The sequence below is a fragment of the Microplitis mediator genome, chromosome 11 (genome assembly GCF_029852145.1).
Source record: "Microplitis mediator isolate UGA2020A chromosome 11, iyMicMedi2.1, whole genome shotgun sequence".
NCBI lineage: Eukaryota > Metazoa > Arthropoda > Insecta > Hymenoptera > Braconidae > Microplitis > Microplitis mediator.
In genome coordinates this window covers 15,846,710-15,868,780 of record NC_079979.1, presented here as the reverse complement: position 1 = coordinate 15,868,780, position 22,071 = coordinate 15,846,710, and the positions used below count along the sequence as shown (strand labels likewise).

Below are 22,071 nucleotides of genomic sequence, written 5' to 3'. Positions count from 1 at the left end.
ATCTTAATCGGTTAATTTGTTCCAGAGTTATCGTTGGATAAAGAAATGGTAAAAAACGGTTTATTTCGATGATCTTTGAAGTGACTCATCCGATCAATTCCAAAGTCTTATCAGCTCTAGAACTCAATAAAATACGTCGATTGCTGCCTCAAACATCAAAATCGGTCAATTCGTTCGTGAGATATCGTGGGAGAAAGAAATGCTAAAAAACGGTTTTTTCGAAAAAAAATGGCACACAAAAGTATTTTCGAGCTCGAAAATGTATCCACAAAAATGTTTTTGAGCTCCTTGAGCTCAAGAAGCTCGAAAACAGCGGGAAGTTTTGGGGCTGGCCCCCAGGGTCAACCGATAGACAAATTTTTTTTAATACTTTCTAATCGTTTATTATTCGAAAATGTACTAAAATCTATTTTCTATGGAAGTAAATTACCAGAAAAAAATTAATTTACATTCAAAGTGATATTTTGACTGATTCGAATTAAATAATAAAACTAAAATTTTAATGTGCTAAATTTAGAATAATAAATCTACTCCACACGATAACTGTAACACTAAAATTATTTTATTATTTGAAGTTATCAAATTATGAATATTCATTTTATAATATATTCATAAATTAATTTTAATGATAAATATTTATAAATCTTATCAAATTTTCACACTTAAACAAGTTTGAAAATATTTTTTATTTCGAAAAGGTCATATGCAATTCCTGTTTGAAATGTGTCTTTAGTATCAATAATTATTATTTATTTAGCCCACTTGTGCAACTATATCACTTGGATATAAATGCATGACTCAATTTTTTATATTCAATATTCGAATATCATTCAAAATAACATAAAACTTCACTCCACGTGAAAAAAAAATCTAACATCAATAAATTTTCGGCAAAAGTGTGAATTCGTTTGGCTCGAAGGACCACATTTGAAGTAAGTCTTATACTTTACGAATTTATATTCAAGTTTAAAATAGCAGTTATACATAAATTTATAAATGAATATTTATTACAATTTATTTATTTAAATAGATATTTTTACTATGTTGAAACTTTTATTGTTGATTGTTCTTATTCAACCATTTGTTGTAATGACTGATTATGAGTGTAATACGGAAGGCGGATATGTAAGACTAAAAAAAATTTATTTATTTATTTATTATTTAGCACAATAATTATAATAATCGACTATCAAATATTTATTTTTGTTTTTTTGTTAATTATAGTGTTATGTCGGTGGAATATATTTTTACGAAAAATGTTGTGATGATTATTATTGTCAACCCGATGGTGATAGAACTAGAATGGGGAAGTGTAGACTTAAAAGTTTAATTGGTATATATCTCGGATAATTCATCTTTTATACATAAAATCGGCAAATCATCTAGAGTTCAAAGATACCCCATTAAAATGTAAGAAAAATGTCTGACTATACTTTCAGGATGTAAAGTGCTCTTATCAGATCAATACTGCTCAGATTGACTGGATCAAAATTGTATAAATATTATGTGAAAGAAATTATGGTACAAATTGAGGAAATTTGTGAGGGAAAAATTTTCTATATAATTTTCGAATTGTAAAACTGCCGAATATCTTGAATAAAATATTATAATTGTTTTATTATTTGTTATTATTGATTACCGGTGACTTATAAATCATTAATTTTTGTGACACTAAAAACAATTTTGGAAAAAACATTTTTTTACCCAATTTTAGGAGTAGCCAGTTTTGCCCACTCGGTCCTGTTTTGTCCTCCCTTTCCCATTGTACACTGTCAAAAATCGGGAGTGAATGCGGAATTTATTTAAATCCGCATTCACTCCGGTCCGGAGTTTTAATAATTGAATAAATTTATATTTAATAGAAACAGCTGTTAATTAAACACATAATTATTTCAATAAATACTTGATTTAGATATTAATAATTCAACTTAAAATTTTATGTTTTCAATTTATAAAATGTTTTAGTAACTCACTAAATTATAATTTCATATATATAATACATATTGAAAATATTAAATTATTGAATAGCCATAGTGACATAGTTTTTATGGAAATATTTTATATTTCGGTTCAATATGAAATGATATCTCGTGGTATGGTTGATGTCACACAGTAAAAAATATTGTGTAAAATCAACACAGTTTTTAACACAAAGATTATGTTGAAATATCGTCACAAGAGGGCGCAAAGAATTCCACAGTAACACACAAAATGTGTTAATAAAGAGTGTATAACACATTTTTTATGTTACAAAAAGTGACACAACTTTGTGTTAGTTTAACACAAACCGTTTTCGACACATATACACAATATTTTTTACTGTGTGCAGTCATACGACAGTTTGTGACTCAGTGGAGTTACATTTGTTAAAGTTTTATTATCAGCTGCTTATAATTTTTAAAAATCATTTCGCGTAAATATATGGAAAGGGAGCTCGTTATTATTTCCGTACTCAATATAAATGTCAAAATATCAAAGACCTAAGCTCGCTATGTATTAGCAATTTTTTTTATAATTAATATTCTCCGAAAATCCCTTTCGGAGTGAAATTCACTCCAAGGGAATTAAATAAATAAAAAATCATCCACTTCGCGTTCACTCCGCAAATTTTTTGCAGTATATATTTATCTTACGTTTCACTGTGTTACTCATATTGTTCAAAAATGCATTCTAATCTATTCCTCATAAGTAGCATATTGTATAACGAGGGATGAAATAAGACGAGGGTGAGGTTGACTGCGCAAACTAAAGGTGAGGGCTACCATCACATTAAGTTTCATCTCGTGTTACGTCTGTTGCTATACACTATATTTCTTATAATATTACACGCATTAAAATTCAAAATTAAAATCTCTAGATCCAATTTAAATGAAACGATTCAAAACCAGCGCATGATCTAACCCGTGCAAAAAAAAATTTGCTTCATTATGAATTTGGTAATCAAATTCAGATTTTGAAACAAATATGACTTTGATAATGAATTAGCTATAAAAATCCTCTAATTTTCTACTACAGCTGAATCTAACAGGTTACCATCAGCTGAAATCCAATAATTTAATGGGTAATTTTTAAAAACTTGACTCTCGCTTTAAACAATTGATAAGGACATTATAAAGAAGGTATATTACTAGCTTTGAAGAAGATTCAAAATTTTTTAATCGAAAGAAATTAAGACAACAAAGAGGAGTAATTCATGATGAATTTGATAATAATTATTATCAATTCAGTACGAGATTCATATTGAATTAATTATAAGATAAATGTGTTTTGTTTCATAATTGTATATTTTGTTCTTACACCCGAAATTAAAAAAAAAATAAAGAGCTATTCTATTTAACTTAGATGACATTTATTACTAATTTGATTAAATTTAAGTATAAAATTAATATTTGATTCATAATAAGTTGATTATAAAAGTTTTACAAAGTCGATAATAATTTGATCGTATGTTACATATGATAATGAACAAATTTTATATAACAATAACTGTCAAGTTATAGTTTCTAACAAATATAGCTATAAAATTAGAAAAATATATTATAAATCTAGATTAGTTTAATAAATTCCATTTAATTATGCAGAGTAAAATATATTTTTTAGCTTATTTATTTTTCAACTCATTCAATAAACAAAATTTTTTTTTTTGAATAGCACAAACAAACGGTTAACAATAAATATAGAGTTTTTAGAGTAAATTTTAATTTTATACTGTTAAATTTAATCAAATTAGTAATAAATGTCATCTAAGTTAAATAGAATAGTTCTTTATTTTTTTTTTAATTTCGGGTGTAAGAACAAAAAATACAATTATGAAACAAAACACATTTATCTTATAATTAATTCAATATGAATCTCGTACTGAATTGATAATAATTATTATCAAATTCATCATGAATTACTCCTCTTTGTTGTCTTAATTTCTTTTGATTAAAAAATTTTGAATCTTCTTCAAAGCTAGTAATATACCTTTTTTATAATGTACTTATCACTTGTTTAAAGCGAAAGGCAAGTTTTTAAAAATTACCCATTAAATTATTGGATTTCAGCTGTTGGTTACCTGTTAGATTCAGCTGTAGTAGAAAATTAGAGGATTTTTATAGCTAATTCATTATCAAAGTCATATTTGTTTCAAAATCTGAATTTGATTATCAAATTCATAATGAAATTCATAATGAAGCAAATTTTTTTTTGCACGGGAATCGATCAACTGTCAATTTGCTCGTTTGCAAGGACATATATGATTATTTTCTAAACTTACAATAAGCAATAGCCCTCTAACACGATTTAAGTTAATCAAAAATTTCTTTTCATACTTTTTCTATACATCACAGAAATGATCGACATAAGAAAATTTCCCATAAAATGCAGGAACCGTTTCTATACAAAGTTAGAAATTTTGTGTTAAATTCAACACAAATCGTGTGTTGCAAACGGTCTACACAAATTTCCGTGTTCATTCAACACATTGCGTTTGTGTTGATCTTTAACACAAATTTTATGTTAAATAAAATTGAACACATAAAATCTGTTATTTTGACAGAAAATTTGTGTACATTTAACAGAACTTTTGTGTAAATTTAACACATTTTTCGTGTTAAAATCAACTAATAAACATAAGCACATAACCTAATTAACTTAAGTATACTGATCTACCCTTAATAGAACATGTCAATTTAGCGAACAATTGAACCGGGTCAAAAATATATGAAAGTTATCTAAATTCAATTGTAAAATGTATATATTTGATTGTAAATAAATTATAATCCAAATTTCCCTGCAAACAATGCTGCTACAATGCTTTGCTTGGTTATAGTAATGAAGAATTGCGCGGGAACGTTTAGTCAAACAACACAAATTTTGTGTCAATTTTTGAATAACACAAGAAATTTTTTACATTCTAGATTTTCCAATCATTTAACATAAAAAATCTGTTAAAATAAAATAACAAATGGTTTGTGTTGAATTAACAGATTTCTGTGATAAAAATCAACACAAAAAATTTTTTAACACAAATACAAAAAATTTCTAACTGTGTAAAAACGAGAAAATCTTACGTACATTTAATGAAAGCAGCCTTCTAGTTTACTAGAACCCACCCATTAATTTTCTCTCCATGAAATGGCCCAAAATGGCCCATCATGTCCATTTATCCGTCTCAAACGTTTTCGAATAAAAATTCAAAACTGTCCATTTTGTTCTTTAATTTTATTACGCAAAAAAATTCAAATATCCATTTTATTCGATTTTTATTTTCAAAAAAACATCTTACGTACAATGTAATCTAATGTATAATGTACACAATTCGATGCTCGGTAATAAAAATCCATAGAAATAAAAATAAAACGGCTAGACAGGAAGGAACGCCAGCTTACTTTCTTTACAACCGCGTGAATAAGTTTCACCAGACGAAGACTTTATTACATCGCTCTGGCCAAAAACATACCATTCAATTGTGTCCTTTTACTCACACCACTAAATAATAATGAAAATAATAATAATAGTTACAGTAATAATAATAATAAAATGATTAAGTGTTAAAGATGTCTAACCAACTCTAAAGATCTTCAATATTTGGCAATTTCGCCGTTTTACGGTACATCTTTCCGTCATTATATTTATTGCTGTCTATGTCTAGTGCATTCAACTACCCTCCGAATAAAAGAACAGTGAGACGACAAAGAAAAAAAAAGTTAAAGCCAAGTACCAATGGAAGTATCAATGGAACTGTATTATTCCAAAGGGAGTCGTAAATTAATTCTTACATTTCTCCAGCTAGTCTAAAAAAAAAAAAAAAATATAACGTACTATCTTGGGGTTGTTTGAGCAAGCGTGGATGTGACTAACAGGGAATAAAAAAAAATATAAGTACGTGCTTGAAATTGACAATGATAATGGTCATTATTGAATGATAAATATTTTTCCTTTATTTTTATTTGTGGATTTTTTTCTTTCTCTTTTTTTTTTTGGTTTTGTTTGAGAGACTACGAAAATGGTTAACGGTTAACCGTGATATTAAGTGCTATTATGTGATGGATAAATTGGAATTTATGAATTTACGTGGTAAATACGCGCCAGTGAATGGACAATTATTGAACGTTATAATTTATAATGGTCGAGGAAAGAGAGAGATGGGAGATAGAAATCGTGTTTACGTCAACAATCATTTAAATGAAGGATTAATTGGCTTTTATACTGTTTTTTGGTTGCTGTAATTATTATTATTATTTATTTTTATTTTCCATTTAAATAATAAATATAAATAATGGACAGGAAAATTTTTATTGTCAATTAAATCCTGATATAATCGTGGGATTTATTTATTTGGGAGAGAAAATTTAATTGTGTTTGCAATAAAAAGTTAGAAGTATTTACTGTATATAGAGGATTTTTGTTGGTGAAAGTACTGTAGGATAATATAATTAATTTATAAAGTTTGTTTGTAAATTTTACTTCAGGATGTTAATGAGGGAATTAGCAGGCGGTTATTTTGGGCTTGGAAATTTTTGGAAACTTTTTCTATGATATAAATGAAAATAAATTTTTTTTTTTTATAGAAATTTTGAAATTTGTATTTTTTTGTCGATTTCAATACAAGATATTCCGAGATGATACTGAAGTTAACTGACGTCTAATAATTTTCGGAATTTTTCAAAACGATAAATTATAAAAAAAAATATATTTTAAAAAATTGCACTTATAGTTTTTTTAATTTTCTACATGTGCATATTTTTAGTATTTTTTTGTATTTGATTTGTTGAAAAAAAAAACATTCGAAAATTGTAAATTGTCTGTCAACTTCATGTTCGTATCCCGAGATAAAGATTTCGAAATTAGATCAGTGGAAATTTTTTAAATAAAATTAAAGTCATTTTCAGTTTTCGAGCTGTAAATTTTGAAAATTGAAAAGTAAAAAAAAAAGAATTATAGTAAATTTGGGGCAAAGTGTGGAAATTATTTATTTCTTACGAAATCGTTTACTTAAAGTGCTTATGTGAGGATGGGGTAAATTGGCCATTTTGGACAATGAGGCAAAAATTTTTAGAGAAAAAAATTTTGTTTTTTGAAATGTTCGTTTTTTGAGTTATTATCTTATTAAGAAAAATTAACATCCAACAAAATTACGGGGTAAAATGAACTACTGTAGAAAAAATGTTTTTTTTTCGAAATTTTGCAGTGGCTTTACTACCCGGTTTCTTTAATCGACAAGAAGTTGAGTTTAAAAATTAATATTTTGAAAACTTGTATAGAAAATAAATCAATAGGTTGGTTAAAATACAGCCGATATTTGAATTTTTAAAAGAAAACAAAACCATTTTTTTTTAATAATTTTTTTAGAGGCAAAATTAAATTTCCGATTTTGAAATTGAGTTATAATTTTTTTTTTTTTGCTTTAGAAATCTTAAATTAATCAAAATTTTTATTGAAACTGAAATATTTCAAGACTTTTTTTTGGATAATGTAAATCTGAATATAAATGAAAATTAAATTACAACTCGGTTTTGATATATTCGTATAAGTACATATAAATTAATTAAAAAAATAAAAAAGTTAAATATTCAATAGATGAAGTATCAGAATAATTTATTCATTTGAGTGATTGAAATTAAATTGAACAAAGAATTCAATTAAATATATATTTATATTCATCTTCCAATAATTAAAATTTTAATTAAACGTATATACATACTGTGTAGATAATACATAAATGTATGATGATAAATTTATATACGTAATTGAATTAAGAGTTAATAAATAAATTATAAGTAATTTAATCTTTCAATAAAGTTGTTTAATTTGAATTAATTATGAAATTAATATTTTATTAAATAACTGAAAAAAAATATAATTATGGCAATAATTGTTTTTTAAAATTTATGTTGATGAAATTATTTCTGGCAAGAGTAAAAATTTCATGTAATGAAATAATAAATTTTTAATATAATTTACCTCCAAGTACTTGATCTTAATTAATAAAAAAAAAAATGACTTAGGTTCATTATTAATTACTTAGTTAAATTAGCAGTGGAGAAAATGAATTAAGGTAGTGATGAGAATAACGACTTAGCGAAGTCTAGCGAGCGCGGGTGAGATTCCGCGGGAATATAAACGAAAGTTACCAGCCCGACTGTGGGTAACGATCTATACACATTTTACTTTACAGCAACTTTAAGAACCAGCAGAACTCCTTTATTCTTCTTTACTGTAGACTATATTTACCGAGCGATATATATTTATCATACAGAAAATCGATAGTTAGTTCAGAGAATTATTACGAGAGTATTCAAGATCGATATTTTGTTACTTATACTTTTTAATTTATAGAAATTCAAATTTTTATTAATTTACTATTCGTATCATTATACGAAAAATTTTAAAAAATTTAATTTATTGGAAAATTTTTTTTTTTATGACAAAAAAGAATTATTTTTTTACAAACAATATTGAGTGTGAATGTAGCAGACGTCAGACAAATTTGAAATTATTAATAAGTAGAGTAAATAATTAATAAAATTAAATTTTAAAAAATTTTGAAATTAATACATGCATTTTTTATAAATATTATTTTTTTAGTTATTTTTATTATTAAGAGAATAAGGAAAATTTTGTTCCCGCCATATCTATGTGATAGAATTAGTTAATGTTATTGACTGGTATCATGAGATAGGTCTTGACTGGAATTTGTGCCTTTTCATAGCTTAAACTCTTTTTAATTTTCAAGTATTGAGATAAATAGATTTATCTATATCATTCGAATCACATTTAAATTACCCGGGAAAAAAGACGATCGTTTTGATTTTTTTTAAATAAATTAATACTTTAATTATTCTGTCACTAAATATGACTGAATGTCACTGAATATATAGCTATATTGTTTATATCGCGTTACTTATTCCAAAATGACAGATTTTTATGCTCCCTTTTGGTTTTAGGAAGTTTTTCAAAGCCAAAAAAGTGTGCATAGAAAAAAAAAAGATTCATAGACACAAAAAACTTTTACTCGCCTGAAGAAAATTTTTGCTTACCCCAAGAAACTTTTTGCATTGTGAACTGAAAACAAAAATTTATTTAGAACCAGAAAAAATTACTTGGTGCAAGGAATTATTTCTTGACCAAAAAAATCTTTTCTCGCCCCAAGACAATTTTTGTATTTAATTGATAATGCATAAAATTTCTTGGTGCAAATTAAAATTTTTTGCGGCAAGAAATCTTTTTTTTCTGCGTATTTTATAAATTTAGTAGTGATATTTGGGCACGTAGTGATTGCAGGTTACTCGTTTACTCTATTTATTTATAATTTTAAATTTGTGTGATGTCTGCTACTTTCACACTCATAAAATAATTATGATCCTAAAGTTAGCTGACAATTAAAAATTTTGGAGTCTTTTGTTTTTCAACAAATTAATGAAAAAAAAAAAAAAAAAATGCACTTGTAGAAAATTAAAAAAACTACAAGTGCAATTTTTAAAAATATTCTCTTTTTTGTAATTTATCGTTTTAAAAAAATTCTAAAATAATTGGACGTCGACTAACTTCAGTGTCAAATAATTTTCATTTTGTTAATTTAAGAATTAACATGGTTTGAAATTTTTTTTTAATTAAAAATAAAAAGTATCACCCACTTTTTACTTAAACAAAAGAGGGTAAAACGGCCACATTCAAAATCTCTGTAAAATATATTTTTAATTACTAAAATATTAACTAAAATTTTTTATAAATTAGTAATCAAATTTTCAACGACACTTATGCCCTCCAAAGATAAAAATTTTAATAATAATAAAAAAATATTTCTTATTATAAATTTTTCACTAAAAATTTTAATTGCCCATTTTACCCCAGTTTCATAAAAATGAAAAAAAAACTTTTACAAATTAAAAAATAATTAACTTCAATTTTAAATCAAATAAAGTTTATTTTATTTCCTCGAATTTTTTTTTTTAAACTTTTATTCCGCTGTAAATATTGTTACTGAATTATTTAAATTACAATGCAATGTTAATATAATTTTAATATATCAGGAAAGTAAATAGAAAAATTTTCCAAGCCCACCCGCTGTTTGTTTAGTAAAAAATTTAACTCTTGCACTCTATTACATTTAATTAAATTTTTTTTTCATCAACGCAATAAACTCTAAAACTTTTAATAAGCTCCATGAATGACATAAAATAATATATATATATTTATAATTAAATATACAAAGCATATAATTAAATGTTGGATACCAAAAACTTTGCGTGGCCATAGTAGGTAAATAGAGATGAATAGAAGGATAATAAAATAGCTGGGGGCTGACGAGGACCAATATAATATTATTATACATATATATATATATAAACACATATATATATACACATTGTACGATATGTTGTATTGTATTGCATTTAAATGTAGTCATGCATGCATGCATACTCCCAATGTGTCTGTAATTTTAAATTTTGTAGCTGCACATATTGTTCTCCTCTACTTTGTTCTCTATGAAACAAAAATTATTATCAAGCTTTGCTTTTATGCATATTTTATTTAATTAATTCATCAAAAGCTTAATTTATTATTCTTTTAGATTTACTTGACAAATTATTAATAATATAAACGAGCGACCTGCAGTCTCTACGTGACTGCCCAAATATCACTATTAAATTTATAAAATACGCAGGAAAGGAGGATTTCTTGCCGCCAAAAATTTAAGTTGCACCAAGAAATTTTATGCATTATGAATGAAATACAAAAATTGTCTTGGGGCGAGAAAAAATTTTTTTGGTCAAAAAATAATTCTTTGTACCAAACAATTTTTTCTAGTTCTAAATAAATTTTTGTTTCCAATTCATGATGCAAAAAATTTCTTGGGGTAAGTAAAAATTTTTTGTGTCAATGAATCTTTTTTTCTATGCACGGAAAAGAATGATGCTAAAAATTTTAATAGTTTGTAGTTTATTTTTGACTTAAAATAAGTATATTTGTATACTAATATGAAACCAGGATCATTATATATTACAAAATCGCTATTATTTATATTAAAATTTGATACACATAGAAGAGCAAAATTTGTAATTTCGTATATTAAAATTAATATGAAAAAGAATCGATAAATTGGTATCTACAGTTATTTATTGCTATTCAAATAAACATAGAAAAATTAAAAAAATTTACCACTTATTCGATTTATGTATATAATGAATTAATTTATAATAACGAATAAATAACATTTTATATTAATTATTAGTCAATGGGATAGAATTTATAAAATAAGAGTTAAAAGTTTTCGGTATTTTTATGAGCAAAAAATCAGTATTTAGTATACTAATTTTTCATTTTATTATTTACCACTTATTCGATTTATGTACATTGTAAATTAATTTATAATGATGAATAAATGATATTTTAAGCTAATAATTGATCAGTGATATCGAATTTATAAAATAAAAGTTAGTAACTTTTGCAATTTTCCGGCTGGAAAAATCAGTATCTACGATAGAAATTCTTAATTTGACCAGTCATTACTTTTTAATAGATGTATGCCATAAATTAATTAATTTTCACTAATAAGTTACGTATTTATATACCTAAAAGTAATAATATTTACTTACTTTTTGAAATAATTAATACACGGAAAGAAAATTATGGCAGCGGTTCCCATAATTTTGTGAAATTTTTTCCTATACCAACATAGGAATTACGGCCATAAATTATGGGAGCGGTTCCTATAATTATAGGAATGTTTCCCATAATTATAGGAATAGTTCCTATAATTATGGGAATGATACCCATAACACTATAGGAATAGTTCCTACAATTATAGGAATGGTTCCTATAATTTATAGGAATACTTTCTATAATATTATGGGAATCATTCCTATAATTTATGGGAATGGTTCCTATAATTTATAGGAATACTTTCTATAATATTATGGGAATGGTTCCCATATTATCATGAAAAAATTAATTTAAAGAAGTGTGGTAATCACTTCTACAATACACAGAAATATTATTAAACATAAAAACAAAAATTCAAAAATTGAAAAAAAAAATCGTATTTGGCAAAAAAACATTAAAATTTTTAACAAGAATTTTTTATCAGCACAAAAAATTCAAGAAAATTCAAATTTTTGGAAATTTCTACACTATTGTGCAAGAAAAGAATTTTATGATATTATAGGGATGGTTCCCATAACATTATGGGAATAGTTCCCATAATATTATAGGAATAGTTCCTATACCAATATAGGAACCATTCCCATAATAGTATGGGAATGATTCCTATACCATTATGGGAACCATTCCCATAATGGTATGGGAACTATTCTCATACTATTATGGGAACCATTCCCATAATGCATAGGAAAACTTCCCATAATTTTCTTTCCGTGTAGTAGTTTTTAGGAATCTACAAAAATTAGTAAACTACTTTGCATTAAGTGCATAATAGTATTAATTATTGATAACAGATTCCACTTTTTACTATTATTTATTAATTTTTAATATTCTGTTTTTTCCGCGTGAACACTTTTTTGGCTTTGAGAAGCTTCCTAAAACCAAAAGGGAGCATAAAAATCTGTCATTTTGGAATAAATATCACGATATAAATAATATAGCTATATATTCAGTGACTTTCAGTCATATTTAGTGACAGAATAATTAAAGTATTAATTTATTTAAAGAAAATGAATACGATCGGCTTTTTTCCCGCGTAATTTAAATGTGATTCGAATGATATAGATAAATGTATTTATCTCAATACTTGGCAATTAAAAAGAGTTTAAACTATGAAAAGGCACAAATTCAAGTCAAGACCTATCTAATGATACCAATTTCAATAACACTAACCAAATCTATCATATAGATATGGCGGGAACAAAATTTTCCCTATTCTCTTAATAATATAGATTAATCAACTTGGGACTAACAATTATTTAATTTTAAAAATTTTCATTACTCTCACAAGTCTTTTTTTTATCTGAGGTCTGATAGGACGATTTTTGTAAATTAATTCTATATTTATGGAGGATGTAATGGGAATTTTGGTGGTGAATATTTATCGGAAACGTGACGTCGCATCTAAATTTGTTTGCTTGGTAAAGTTTATAAGTAAGAAGGAAGAGAATGTCAATTTAATTTAGGGTATATTTTGGTTATAGAGTAAATAGATGTTTTGACTTTAAATTATGGGCAAACTATTAGAAATATTTAAAAAATATATGAGAGCAATATTGTAGGGAATTTAAATCTCTTTAAAAAAGGTCCCTTTGAGTTTTTATGTAGACCTAATATTTATGCTTGAAATTTAATAGTAAATCACAATTGCGCGGATTTCATTTGACATGATTTTATTTTACGAACTTGGAATCGAGATTACGGGGTAACTGTGCGAGTCACCCCGAGTCGAAAAATTCAACGTTTTCAACGTAAATTCAACGTTTTCAACGTAAATTCAACGTTTTCAACGTAAATTCAACGTTTTGAACTTAAATTGAACATTTGGGACAGTGACCGGCCTATGAGAAAGAAAAGAGATCGGGAAAAGAAAGCACCAAGCTTTATCGCAAGGTTTTCCAGACTAATTATCAAAAAGATAAGTAGTATCCTCAAGGTCTTTCTCCAAAACACAATCTATGATGCTGTCACTTAATCCAAGAACATTAAATTGAAGACTGACACTGCCATAAGATTGCCCGATCAAAAATGATTTTAAATTATTATAATTGAGTATAAATGATTATATACGAGATATCATATATAATTACATATAATTATACGTGATTACACATGGAATTATATATAATTATATATATGAACCTATATATAGGGCATTCCATGCCAAATCACCGAGGTTTTGACCCCGACCCCCTTCGATTTCGCTGAAACTTTTTTATCATTTTTTATCTTACCAAAGACATTTTTCTGAATTTTTTCAGATTTTTTTACTCAACCCAGAAAAAGTTACGAATTTTTGAAAAAAACCGCTCGTTTTTTTTTAAATTGCTATAACTTTCTCAGAAATTAATCTTTCAGCACTTTTTTTTTTTCAAAATTTGTGTTTTTAAATGTAGTTTTCAGAAAAAAATACAAAAAATGTTTCGAAAGTCAAGATATATGAAATATTTCAGTTTTTTCAATAAAACCGTTATTTTTTCGAAGTTCGACACCTTCGATTCTCAATTTTTTTGTCTCACAAAAAACTTCAACCAAGACAGTATTCAACCCCGCTATTCCCATTTTGTGCCGACTTTCCTTTATATTTTTTTTTTTCGATTGAAAATACAGAAATTTCTAAATTTGGCTTATTTTTTATGACTTTGCGCTAAAGTTTTTTTGGAATGTTTTTAAAAGATCAGAAGTTGAATAAAATTAGACAAAAACGACCGTAAAGTGTATTAGGGGCGAGGATTGATTTTTTCGGAAGAAAATTCCCAATTTTTAAATATAGTGAAACCTAAACTTACAATTAACCTTCGCAATAAGACAATTTATAGATAAACTTAGAAAAATATCGATAGCCTTATAGACAATTTGAGATCAAATTGAACGGAAGATAGTATAGTACCGGATATCTCAACTGGTAGAGCACTCGCCCATACAGGAGCTGCCAGAGTTGAACAACGGGCCCCTACTTGGCCCAGCACTGGGGAACCTAGCTTTGACACACCTATATTGGCCCAGGCTTGGGCCAGGACTGGGTAACCTAGCCTTGGCCGTCTAATGGCAAGCCAGACTTGGGCCAAGACTGGGTAACCTAGCCTTGGCCGTTACAATGATTACCCGGGCTTGGGCCAAGACTGGGTAACCTAGCCTTGGCCGTCCAATGGCAACCCAGACTTAGGCCAAGACTGGGTAAGCTAGCCTTGGCCATCCAATGGCAAGCCAGGCTTGGGCCAGGACTGGGTAATCTAGCCTTGGCCGTTACAATGATTACCCGGGCTTGGGCCAAGGTAGGATTACCCAAGTTTGGATATACCCATGGTTTATACAAGTAGATCATATAAATGTACCAGTTCAACGTTAGTAGGGTCGTCCAGTAGCTACCGTTCGGACCCAGTAATCAGAAGGACGGCAGTTCGCGCCCAGAGTCTAGCAGAATTTCCACCGAGTTTTTTTCACATCATTTACCTCCCTTAAATAATTAAAACGTTTCTGATCATGAATTCTACGAGGTTAATAATAATAAATTTTTTTAAATTAAATTTATTCGTTTCCTGGAAGCCTGGGCCAGGTCTGGCAACCAAGCATGGGCCAGGTCTGGCAACCAGGCTTGGCCCGAGATTATCATTCCAGGCTTCTACCAAAGCTGGGCCAAGACTGGCTTACAAGCCTGGCCCAAGGTTCTACAAAGTTGGGCCAAGTCTGGGCCAAGCTTGGGCCCGTGGTACTTTCCTCTCTGGGTCGGCGCGATACCGACATGGTCTAAATTCAATTCTCAGTTCGGGCTATCGATATTTTTCTAAGTTTATCTATAAATTGTCTTATTGCGAAGATTAATTGTAAGTTTAGGTTTCACTATATTTAAAAATTGGGAATTTTCTTCCGAAAAAATCAATCCTCGCCCCTAATACACTTTACGGTCGTTTTTGTCTAATTTTATTCAACTTCTGATCTTTTAAAAACATTCCAAAAAAACTTTAGCGCAAAGTCATAAAAAATAAGCCAAATTTAGAAATTTCTGTATTTTCAATCGAAAAAAAAAAATATAAAGGAAAGTCGGCACAAAATGGGAATAGCGGGGTTGAATACTGTCTTGGTTGAAGTTTTTTGTGAGACAAAAAAATTGAGAATCGAAGGTGTCGAACTTCGAAAAAATAACGGTTTTATTGAAAAAACTGAAATATTTCATATATCTTGACTTTCGAAACATTTTTTGTATTTTTTTCTGAAAACTACATTTAAAAACACAAATTTTGAAAAAAAAAAAGTGCTGAAAGATTAATTTCTGAGAAAGTTATAGCAATTTAAAAAAAAACGAGCGGTTTTTTTCAAAAATTCGTAACTTTTTCTGGGTTGAGTAAAAAAATCTGAAAAAATTCAGAAAAATGTCTTTGGTAGGATAAAAAATGATAAAAAAGTTTCAGCGAAATCGAAGGGGGTCGGGGTCAAAACCTCGGTGATTTGGCATGGAATGCCCTATATATAGGTTCATATATATAATTATATATAATTCCATGTGTAATCACGTATAATTATATGTAATTATATATGATATCTCGTATATAATCATTTATACTCAATTATAATAATTTAAAATCATTTTTGATCGGGCAATCTTATGGCAGTGTCAGTCTTCAATTTAATGTTCTTGGATTAAGTGAAAGCATCATAGATTGTGTTTTGGAGAAAGACCTTGAGGATACTACTTATCTTTTTGATAATTAGTCTGGAAAACCTTGCGATAAAGCTTGGTGCTTTCTTTTCCCGATCTCTTTTCTTTCTCATAGGCCGGTCACTGTCCCAAATGTTCAATTTAAGTTCAAAACGTTGAATTTACGTTGAAAACGTTGAATTTACGTTGAAAACGTTGAATTTACGTTGAAAACGTTGAATACGTTGAATTTACGTTGAATATTTCGACTCGGGACGGTAAAAATAACTCAGTAAAAATTTGTAGCTATTTAAATACTCTACAAAAATGGTCCTTATCAACTTTAATGTAAACCCAATAGTTTAGATGCTAGAAAATTAAATTCAGTAAAAATGAAAACCCTTTGACACAAATGTGTAAATAGAAATAATTTATTCGTTTAATTTTATATTAATAAATAAAATAAAAATAAATAAATAAATAAGCCTCATAGTAACTCGTATCACGTCCACATAAAGATCAGCATCGACTTATCCAGTAGCTCAGTAAGACTTTTAAGTACAAAATTTAAAACTTAAATCGGTAGTAAATTAGCAGTGGATTGGCCCCCAAAGCAGCCGATTTAAAGTCGCTGGTTTGCGCGACACTAAATTACTCGAATAACGAGACATTAGTGGGTACAGACACGTTCCTAACCGCGAGATACTACAGCAAGGGCACGCCAACACCGCCTGGGGGATAAATGGGGTGCAATCGACCAGAGGGTAAAGGAGTCGGAGCTGAGGGGTAGGAGTTGACTATGGATAGAACCAGGGAATGGGATAACTGAATCCTGGATACCTGAATGCCTCAATACTAAGTTTGGTTTCGACCGAATGGAATGGCGACTAGAAGCTTGTGGCGCCACTGAACTTGTCGTACCTAACCTACTAATGTGTGTGAGTGTGGGGTGGGGGTGGGTTAGAGCTGGACTGGGAAGTGAAAACGAAGTGAATACAAGTGAATAGCTTCTTCGAGTAAACATTCAATGGAATATTATTAGACCGCATTTTTTTTTCTTTTTCGTCGGGCCATTTACTGTATTAACAAATAAAATGTCACTATACTTTTTATTTAAATCCGAATTCACTCCGATTCGGATTTTAATATTAAAATAAACTCCCATTCAGAGTAAATTTCACTCCAGATTTGATCCGCGATCACTCCGCAAATTTTTTACAGTTGATATAATTCCTGTGAAAAAAATAATTTACAAAATTTCATACCAAAAATGGCCTGAGAAAATTTTATAAAATTTTCCAGACAGTGATTATTTAAAAATTATTTGCAATTTTAAGACAACGTTATCATCGAACATTTCGAAACTAAAAAAAGGCATAATTTTGTGTAAATAATGAACTGATTCAAACTCTCCAGTTTTTTTCTGTGTTTTAAGTAAAACACCATAACTTATTAAATACTAATCTTGTATGATTTAAAGTCTTAAGGCCTATACTATAGAAATAGAATTATTAAGATGGGGATACTTATCGCAATAGATGAAAAAAAAAAAATTATGAGTTTTGTTAATTTCGAGCCACCAATCAAAGCTTACTTACCTATCCTCCTGCACTTGTTTCACTTGCACTAGTATAGAAGTCAATCATTATGAAAATTGACAATAGTAAAATTGTTTTAACCTTTTCGGTTGTACGATTCTGGAAAAATAATATTATTATCATTATTTAAATGAAATATTCTGGTTATACTATCAAGTTGCCTTTCTAAAAGTGTAAATACTTAATAATTCTCACAAATTCAGTTTTAGAGATTAATAAACAGAATAAATATTCTATCAATGTTTTTTTATCAGGCTTTTTGCTAAGATTCTCATTAATTGATTATAATTCTTTAGTCGATAACCTCAGCCATTTTATAGATTTCGTAGATTTCTTAAGCCTATTTTTTTTCGTGTAGTAATCACCAGGTTTGATTTTGAAAATTAAATTTATGAATTTTCAAAATTTACCAGAAATAAATTTCTTAGACAATTTTCTTTGTATAAGTAGTGATTTTGTTTAAGAAATCTACGAATTTCTTTTGAAAGATCATCATTTTATTGTTTATTTTTGTTTCTACACAGAAAAAAAAAAATCTTGACTCAAGAAAATTTTTCTTCAACCAAGAAATTTTTCAGCGAGTGTAATGGAAACCGGAAATTTCTTGAACGAAGTGAAATAATGTCTTGAATTTTAAATCTTCAATTAAGAAAAAAAATTCTCAAGCCAATACATATTTCATACTTGGTCCAATAATAGAATTAATTGTTTTAAAAACTTGCAGTTTTTAGTTTAATAATAATTTTTCTTAACCTGAGTATGTTACTTACTTGAACCAAGAAATAAAAATATTTAGTTCGAGAAAGTTATACACTTAATTAAAAAACTATGATGTTTTGAAACAATAAACGGTACGAACTCGAACAAAAAATAAAGGGAGTTGATTTAAGAAATTTAAACTCTTGGTTTAAGTATAGTGTACTTTCTCTGACCAATCACACGAAAAATCTCAAACCAAGATTACTAGAGTCTCAAGCCAAGAAAGTTTTCTCTTGGATTCTCACTCATAGGTGCTCCCTCCTTCGCACCCGAAGGAATGAATACTCCCCACTCTCTCTCTTTCTCACACTAGCGCAGCAAATGGATTTTAAGTCCACCTTTTTATTTTAAATAAATTAAAAATTAAATAACTAAATTATATTATTATAAGAAATTAATTGATTAATGTAATTAAATAATATTGAATAATTTCTCAATTTTTTTTGTAATTAAATTTTTTTTTTTTTTAACTTTTTTATATTTATGTCGAAATTCATTTATGAACGATTCATACAATCCGTTCAGTATTTTGGTAAAATGTCAGAACTAACATTTTTCTAAATTATTGGCGATAACATTTGTAATATTAATTCTGGGTTTAGGATTTAAAAATGTGACTGACCATAAGCCAGTGTGGTTTAGTATATGTGGGCAAAGTAAACGTAGCCTAGCAAAGGCTGGGATGGCTTAGTTGGTAAAGCTCTCTCGTGACGCCGAATCAATCTGGGTTCGATTCCTTGGTTAAGCGATAATTTCGAAGACATTTTATTTCTTGTTTCAAGATATCCTTTTTTTCTGTGTAGGGCTCTCATATAATCGAAAAAAAACTAGGGGAAACTGGGTTGGTTGTCACAGCGGTCGTTGATGGCGATCGGCGTAAAAGAGTCGCGAAAACATCACTTCCCGCCGATCAATGTTCGTATTTCGTTCGTTAAGTTTTCTTTTATGACCGCTGTGACAACCAACCCGTGAGACAATCAATCATGCCCGGTCTCCCCAATATTTTAAACTCTAAATAAACACTGATTTCTACTGATCACTTGACAAGTTACTTTACGGTTCCTTCAGGAAGTCGCTAACAGCAGATTCGAAAAATACTTGGATCAGATGTATTTCTAACTATTTCTCCTGTAGATATCACCAAGTTGTCAGTAATCGATAAATTAATTGGTGTTGATATCGTTAATAAGATAATAATTACTATCTGAGTGTAAAATTGATAATTTTCAACGCGTCGTAAATCATCAAAAGCAACTTGGAGGGTAAAATTCTATTATTATGACCATAATATATATTATCTTGTGTATGGTCGACTTGACACAGACAAAATGCTCGTGGTGTGAAGGAGATACGATTAGGCAGGTTGATTTGCCAATAATGTAACCATTGGCTTGAAGTAATGCGCAAATTGTTTTTTTTTTTTTCAATTTTTTAACCGTAAAAAATATTTTTTCCATTGTACTTTTTCCCATTGTATTTTGTACAATGGACGTTATTGAGCTCTATTGTATTACGGTATCTCAAAATAACATAATCTATACACGTTTAATTATCATCAATTTGTAAACAGTCCACATACTCGATAATGAAATATCAAAACCGCGGATATTTTATCTATATTTTAATTTTATCCACCAATTATCGATTCCGTTTTCTGATAGGCCAACTACCCCCCCCCCCCCCCGCCCTTCACCTCGAATTTTTATCGTTCGCTAAAAATTAAGCTTAGCAATAAAAATTATTGATTTGGTTTTTATTTTGTAGAGCAAAAGTGAATTTAAAAAAACCCAAATTCTTTATTGATTTGAAAATTTTTTGTTATTAAAAAAAAATAATTAGGATTTGAAAAATATTTTAAGGTTAGAAATCAAGACCGCGAAAATCAATGACTGGTCTCGAATACTACAGGGCCCAAACAATAGTATCTTATACATCATGTGGAATCGGTATAATACTCGATGTCACTAGATTTATACAAGAGTTTATGTAATGAACGCACGAAGAAAAACGCCGATAAATATCTAGAGTCAGTGTCATGCAGTCAGAGTTATAAAAATAATCGACTTCATTATTATTAAAAAAGATTTACACTTTATAAAATTGCATACTTGGTTTACTACTATTCACGTATCAATAAATAGACATATCGATAGTGCCATTCTAATACGTCGTTCCCATATTTGGGAAATTTTTCAGACGATAAAAACGTTTCACGGTCGGCAAAGAAAATTATTTGTAATATGTAGGGGAGGGTGGGGCAGAGCGGCCCCCCTGAAATTTTGATCAAGAAATAAATTTTTTTTTTTCGACTAATTACTATAAATCCGATATGTTTGCCCATTTTTACCCCTACGCATGACATTTGGGGCAAAATAAACAAGCCCAAAATTTCGAAAAAGTGATTTTTTCATATTTTTATCGTCAAATTAAAAAAAAATTATTATAATTCCACATTTCTAGCCCGACGCATAACACCTGGGGCAAAATGGACCAGCCGAAAGTTCCTGAAAAATTATTTTTTCATATTTTTCCGCCGTTTCTCTATGTAAGAGGCAAATTTGGACATTAAAAGTTTCTAAAAATAAAATTTTTTTTTTAGTTGATAAGTTTTTGAAATAAAGTAAAACTATAGAATTGTTTTTTTTTTTTTATTAAATAACAATTAGTAATTAAGGTAATCGATAGTGAACGATTTATTACACCTAAAAAAATTTTTTTTGAGTAACATAAAACCAAAAATAGTTGTCAAGAGAAAGAAATACATTCTTAATGATGAAAACAATTTAAAAAAACGAAAAAAAAATTTTTTTTATCATTTTTTGGAGAGGGGCCGCTTTGCCCCACAAAAAAAATTTGTTTTTTTCAGAATTTTGGCAAAATGTCCATAAATTTGTTCAAAATAGGACAAAAGTAAAGTGATCTTATGGTTCAAAGCCACAAAAAGTAATAATTGGCTTAGGGGGGCCGCTCTGCCCCACCCTCCCCTATACATTGGTATAACCTACAAATTTATTTTCATGTTTTTCATAAAATACAGGCATTTGGGTAATGGTCTAGAAGTGGGGTTCCACCTATTTTTCAAAGTTCCAAGTGCTTACACCTTAAATATCTATGATTAAACTTTTTCCACGTGTTCAGCTACACGGCGGATTAAATTTTCTGTATGTGTTTTTGTCTCCAACACTAGATATCTATCTGAACCTTGCAATCAGAGTGTACAAAATTGATAACATAAAATCATGCAAATTTTCCAAAATAAATTTTAATAAATTTTCTAATAAATATAAATAATTAATTTTATTAATACCGTAAGATGGACGGTGGTGATAGAAAGGTCTAACTAAGAGCTACAAAGATTTTTTGAACTCTTGTATAGTGAAAATTGGCATATTTCTGTTATTTCGATACTTAAACGGTGTACAACAGCTCACC

General features: G+C 28.3%; 2 long non-coding RNA genes across 3 annotated transcripts in view; both read left to right on the top strand.

Moving 5' to 3' along the window:
• The window catches only part of LOC130677821 (uncharacterized), a 108,262-nt gene that overhangs the window by 15,336 nt on the left and 70,855 nt on the right, over positions 1-22,071 (top strand). The gene's annotated exons all lie outside the window — the stretch shown is intronic.
• On the top strand, positions 806-1,618 carry LOC130677820 (uncharacterized). The gene is made up of 3 exons (XR_008991709.1): positions 806-932; positions 1,031-1,125; positions 1,225-1,618. It is a non-coding gene; the product is annotated as an uncharacterized LOC130677820 (long non-coding RNA).